We start from the raw sequence: 6,000 nt of genomic DNA, 5'->3' as shown, positions 1-6,000 counted from the left end.
AGATCTGCTCTCTGTGGTCCTGCTAACATGAGGATACAAACGCCCTCTGGTCTTCGCTGCAGCAGTTGTCAGAGCACAGATAATGGAATATGCATACAAGCACTTGTGCCAACAATAATGGAAATGTGATCAGGGCACTAACAAAGCAAAGCTAAACACGCTGCAGTGTGCTGATACAGAGTCAGTCAATAACATGTGTTTGCATTGAAGCTCTCCAACTAACACATGTCAAAATGATTTAGCTAATGTAAATGCGAACAGTCTCTGCAGGGACTGACATTTGCTCTGTTACATAACTATCTTGCAAAGTTTCACACGGTTTGAAACAACATTATTCAGAATGCTGGAAAATGAAAATTCTGTATTTCACTGATAGTTGATAACCATCTATGTGCTGAAGTTCATTTTTGAGATGGGGCCTCGGTTTCTACATCTATAATTGTTGATCTGCGTCCGGACTGAGGAACATTATACTTTGCATTATGTTTTGTCACAGTGTTCACTTTTACCTCCAAAATAATCATCTCTGTCTTTTGAGGAATGCTCGTGGTGGCGCCTGAATGAAGCAATAGTGAAACATTCACACTAGCAGGGAAGACACATGCAGGGATTGTTTTCACACGTCTTCTTGATTGAAGGCCGTTACATCATATGGATCGGGTTGTAGCAACACACACCTCTCACAGGCCTCTCCTGTTTTCACTGCTGCAGGTGTGAACCAGTCTGTTGTACAAAGCACAGGACTGTGACACCAGAGATGGGAGTTCACATACAGGCAGACTGCCATCTGTGGTGAGGTTTAGGTGAACAGAATTAGGAAAAGATTGTAGAGTCAGTTAAATGTTTCATATTGATGTACGCCACTGCAGACTTTCTCTGTATTAAACAGACGTCACAGTCTTTTCCTAACCTTAACCAAGTGCTGTGAGCTCAAGCACAAGTTTCATACATTACATATGTTGGCATGTTACATTAGTTGTATGCAAACAGAATTTCTAGCAGACAGGGTTGGCCCCGCTGCTCTCCCACTAAAGAGAAAATCAGCAGGTGAGTGGATTTGGATTGGGGTTGAAAAAATATAAACAGTATTAATTACAAGGATGACCTTTTGTAATTCATGTTCCATCTGAAAATCTAAGGGAAACTTATATACTTATATACAAATGGAAACGACTCAGCATAGTAACATCTAGTGTGGTTGTCCTGGGAGTCTTTGAGTGCACCTGTTTTATCTACACAGCCTGTCAGAGATGCAGAGTGAGCCACTGATAAAATAAACTGCTCAGTGAGCAGGGACCAGGGTAAACGAGGACATAAGCACAGCTTTTGATAATAAAAACCCTAGTTAGACACCAAAGATGGACTGAGACAAACCTTGTTAAGGCCAACAGCAGGCACGCATGTGAGGAACATGGTCAGGAACGGAAACCTTTGACTTTTGAGTTTTTGAAGATTTTCCTCAGATGTAGCCACAGTTTTATCAGCTGTGCTGTCTTCTCCAAGGTGAATAATGACGAGAGCAAGGCCTATCTTGAGATTATTAAAGATTTTCTTTGGACTCTCCCTTATTATGTGCACTGGATCCACAAATCTCACTAAAACAAACCATGAAATTTATCAACACATTCTCAAAAATATGAAATTACTGCACAAAATGTCTTAAATCAATTGTCCTACCCGTCGGTGGATGCAGATGGAATGCTGCGGCTAAAAAAATCAGCCCTCCTTTTCTCCACAGGGAACATAGAGGAAGTCTTCTCAATGTCCAGACCTCGGTCCACATTCAGCCGAGAAGGCACGTCAGTGATGGTCAGCTGGTGGGCTGTGGGCCGTATCCAGCCTGCCAAAGCTTCCCATCCAGCCTGCAGTACGTTGCTGAATTCAGAAAATATGCAAATCTAATATTACTCACCAGATGAAGAGGTGAGAGTCCGTCCTGGGAGTGATTGTACATCAGCTTAATTCACCTAACTAATTGACCTAACTATAGTAGTTCACCTGTTCTCTAACTCCATCCTCTCTACTCTGTGGAACCATCATCAGACCGCTGAGCTGCCAGGCTGTTCATTCCCTGGAGCTGACAGCTGCTCACTGGCTGCACTACAAGTTGTTGGAGTCACTTGCTTGTAATATCACTTGGGTTTACCTTCACTGGCCAACTGTTGTACTGAGTGTTTTTGTTTCCTTCCCGATGCTGAAGAGGAGTTTTTCTTGATATAAGGACTCATTCATTGCTAGTTGAACTGTGGGTTTTGTATTGAGCACTGACTGCCTCCTTGGTGGAGGTCTGAGAGCATTTTCTAGTTATTATTATGGATTTTCCATCTGTTTTAGGTAACTGTTAACACTGATATAATACAAATAACAAATTTGTAAGACAGTGAAAATATTAAACAATTGCAGGCTAATTAGGCTCTAAATAAACACATTATTTTTTTAATTTGAAAGTCTGGTCCCCACAGTGCCTGCTTCGAATAATTCTGGCCCTTGGACAAACATAGTTGAGGACCCCTGGCTTATTCAGTCGTGCAAAGTAAGCCTGTCATCATGATCTTGCAAATCGCTATTTCACAATAATTGTTTACCAGGAACAGTCAGAATTGGAACAGGTTATACTCAAGACATTTTAAAGCTCAGATGTAATACGTTTGCAGGACACTGACCATTCAAACTTTATTGTGAAAACTTGTTGCAAGCCTTATCTTTGTGTTACGTTTTGAGCAGGAGACAAATGCTGAAACTCACACATGGAGACAGAAGTATGTAAAAAAAAATGGCTTAATGAAGGTTCAAAAAATGTGCAACAGACAAGTTCAGGAGATCCACACACTGAAGCTGGTGAGTAGACAGAGAGGAATCATGGCAGGAAGAGAGTCCAGTTCTAGACTACCCACAACACAGACTGACAGGGCGCAGACTGGAGCACAAGGTCAGCACCTGGGCACAAAGACCGGAGTCTGGAGGACAGACAAGGCAAAAAGAGCAAAACACTATACAGAGTTCTGAAATCATGATGAATAGAGGATTCGAAGGCTGCTGCTCTTATACTGTGGCAGCAGGTAAGTCTTGATTGACTGATTGGTGTCAGGTGAGGACAGGAGAGGAGGAGGCTGGACCAGACCTGCCAGAGACAGCCTGCAGTTAGACACACAGACAGGGTCCAAGATTGCCTTTATTGTCATTGAGCATGGACATGTCAACGAAATTTGCAATGCATCCCCCGTGTTAGAAACAAAGATAATAAGAAACGGCACGGGACAAGACACAACAGGACAAAAAGGAGGGGAAACTGCAGATCCCAACACTTTCTACGTTTAGCGTACATTTGGTGGGGCAACCTCATAGTCTTAAGCACTGAAAATATACTAGCTAGTACTAGCTGAGCAAAGCACAAATCCATTGAAATGTTTCAAACCAGTCAAGTATGAGGCTACAGCTCATGTTTTACTTCACATACTACATGATACTTTTGTTAATTTTTAGTCACAAGGGAAAAATGATCGTGTCATGCCCTCCACCTCTGGCACCATCTAGTGGCAGTACCTCTCCCTCCCTTCTTTCCCTGGCAGTGTGAGCATGACTGCCACGCTGGTGGAGGGCAGGTGCAGCTCATCCCAATCACCAGATTGTTTCCGGCCGCGGCGGGAAGTGGTCACCTCAGTTGAAGCGTTCCCCAGCCTGTATAAAAGACTCCAGCAGACCACTACTCGACGCCAGTCCGTAAACGACCTCCAGTCAGTGCACCCTGGCTCTGTTGGTAATTTTGACTCGAGTTCTGAAAATTCTGTTTTGTAACCCTGTTTTCTCTCTGCCTAGTTCTGACCCTCTCTGCTGCCTGAAGATCCCTCCTGCCACACTCATCTGCCTCTGGTTGACCTGCCTGGAAACTGCCTTCACTCAACTTCAATTACAAGCCACAGCAGCCACACTGCCATGCCACCCAGCCCTGGGTGTACTCCCTCTCCTTTCCCATTTCTGTCTGTGAGTAAGCTCTGATCTCTTGTTGATCGTTTCAGTTCAGCCTTTATAGGATCTTTAGTTTATTAGCCTTGTTAATCTGTTCAGTTCTCCATTCTAGTTTTGTTTTCTGGTAGTTTTTTGCCTAGTTGCTAGTGAGCGCAGGTAGCTTTGTTTTGTAGTTTTGCCCACCACTCCCTGTGTTAACATTTTGATTGTAAAGAAATATTTTCATTTGGACACTTCTGTCTGCTGTGTCTTTGTCCGCGTTTGGGCCTCTGAACCTGAGCCGTGACAGTTCGACTGGACACAAGACAGCTTCAATTTCAATACTGAGTGCTTTGATCCAGTGTAACTTGTTTTGATGTTTTGCATTTTTGAAAAATTGTCCACCAATTAAGACAAGATAAATATGTGACTTCAAAACTTTTGATTTTGTCAAGTGTAGCCACACTGCTTTAGTGGATGTACTTGTTATGTGGTCTGTGGAGGTGTTGTTCACTGGTGTCTCTCGCACTTCCTGTCTTATTGTGAAAACTAATTCTCCCCTCGTTTCAGGCCCTTGACTTCCTGTTGTTTCACACCTGTCTGTCTGCCCCGCCCTGATTGTCTCTACCTGTTCCTTGTTACCTCCAGTATATATTGTCTGTCTCCCTTGTCTTGTGCCTACCTGGTGTTACATGTCAGTCCAGCGTTCTTTTCTTGTACCCCTAGTGTTTAGAAGAGTCTTTTGTTTGCATTTTTCCTAAGAAGATCCTTAGCGCTTTTTGTTGTACTTTATTTTTGAACACCCTGAGTTACTACTGTTTTTAAGAGCCTCCTTTGTTTGTTAAATCGGCCTGGAGCCTGTGTCTTCAGTTAAGTGTCTGAGTCGTGCATTTGAGTCCAGAACCTTGCGCTTTTGCCAGCGTTATAGTACTGAATGCACTGCATGACAGACAAGAGTCACAAAATCAGAGTTTCTGTTGTCCAGGGATAAAAAAAAAAAAAAACTTGAGACAGATATATAATTAAAAAAAAAAAACATTGCAAAACAGGCTCAATAATCAGATAGTATATGATCTGAATTCATCCTGTTTCTCCAGGACATTAAAATCTTGCGGGATGCATGGACCTGCACCAGTTGCAAACTTACACAATGTCACTTTCAATTGATTGAAAATGACATGTATGTCAAGCTAGCACGAGTGAATAGTTCAACAACACAGTATAGAACAATATTTTGTAATGTGTAGTAAAATACGTTTGTGTTGAAATAGCCCTGGTATTCAGTTGTTCCTAACCCCTAGATACCACTCAATCCAAAACACTGGACCTGACCTAACTATAGCTAAGCCTCCCAGTCCTCTGTTCCTCTGTGCATGTGGTCTGGTTCTGCGGTGTATGAAGCGGAGAGAAAACAGTCACATACCAGGTACATGTCCATAGATTTGCCAGTTAATAAAATGGTTTAGGAGCAACATCAGCTTAAAAGTTTTATCATGCAGATTGAGCCAATAAACAAACCTTATGACATATACTAAATTGTAAATGTGTGTCATACAGCTCACCAGTTTCTCTATTCAAGTTCGAGCCCACTTGTTTGACTATGTGATTCATCTGTAGTGTACGGTACAGGCTGGTAGTAGGATCAGACGTAGGCTGTGGTGGCAGCCGCTCCCTGTATGAAAATACCATAACTGTTTGTCATCCACTTCTTCTACTGTCCAGCTCCAAAACCACAATTAGAAATGATTTCTTTGTGTTCACTGCTGACAACCTATTGAGAGCATAAATGAAACATTCACTGATGCATTAGTCTTTTGTAGTGATTCAGTTACGCTGGTCTTGGGAGAAAATGACTGTCACTAATTGTGTAGGCTGAGAGAAGTGTTTTCAAAATGTATATAACCTCTGATCTGATGGGGAGGTTTTCACAGGAAGTGCACAATTTAGAAGTGTCAACACCTAACCACAACTAATACATTCAAATGCCTAAAATTCTGTCATTCATTTTTATACTGCTCAGTTTTTTAATGTCTTTGAGAGGTGTTGATTCAACTT

Source organism: Chelmon rostratus, chromosome 11 (assembly GCF_017976325.1).
Source record: "Chelmon rostratus isolate fCheRos1 chromosome 11, fCheRos1.pri, whole genome shotgun sequence".
Taxonomy (NCBI): domain Eukaryota; kingdom Metazoa; phylum Chordata; class Actinopteri; order Chaetodontiformes; family Chaetodontidae; genus Chelmon; species Chelmon rostratus.
Note: the sequence above shows the minus strand (reverse complement) of the source record.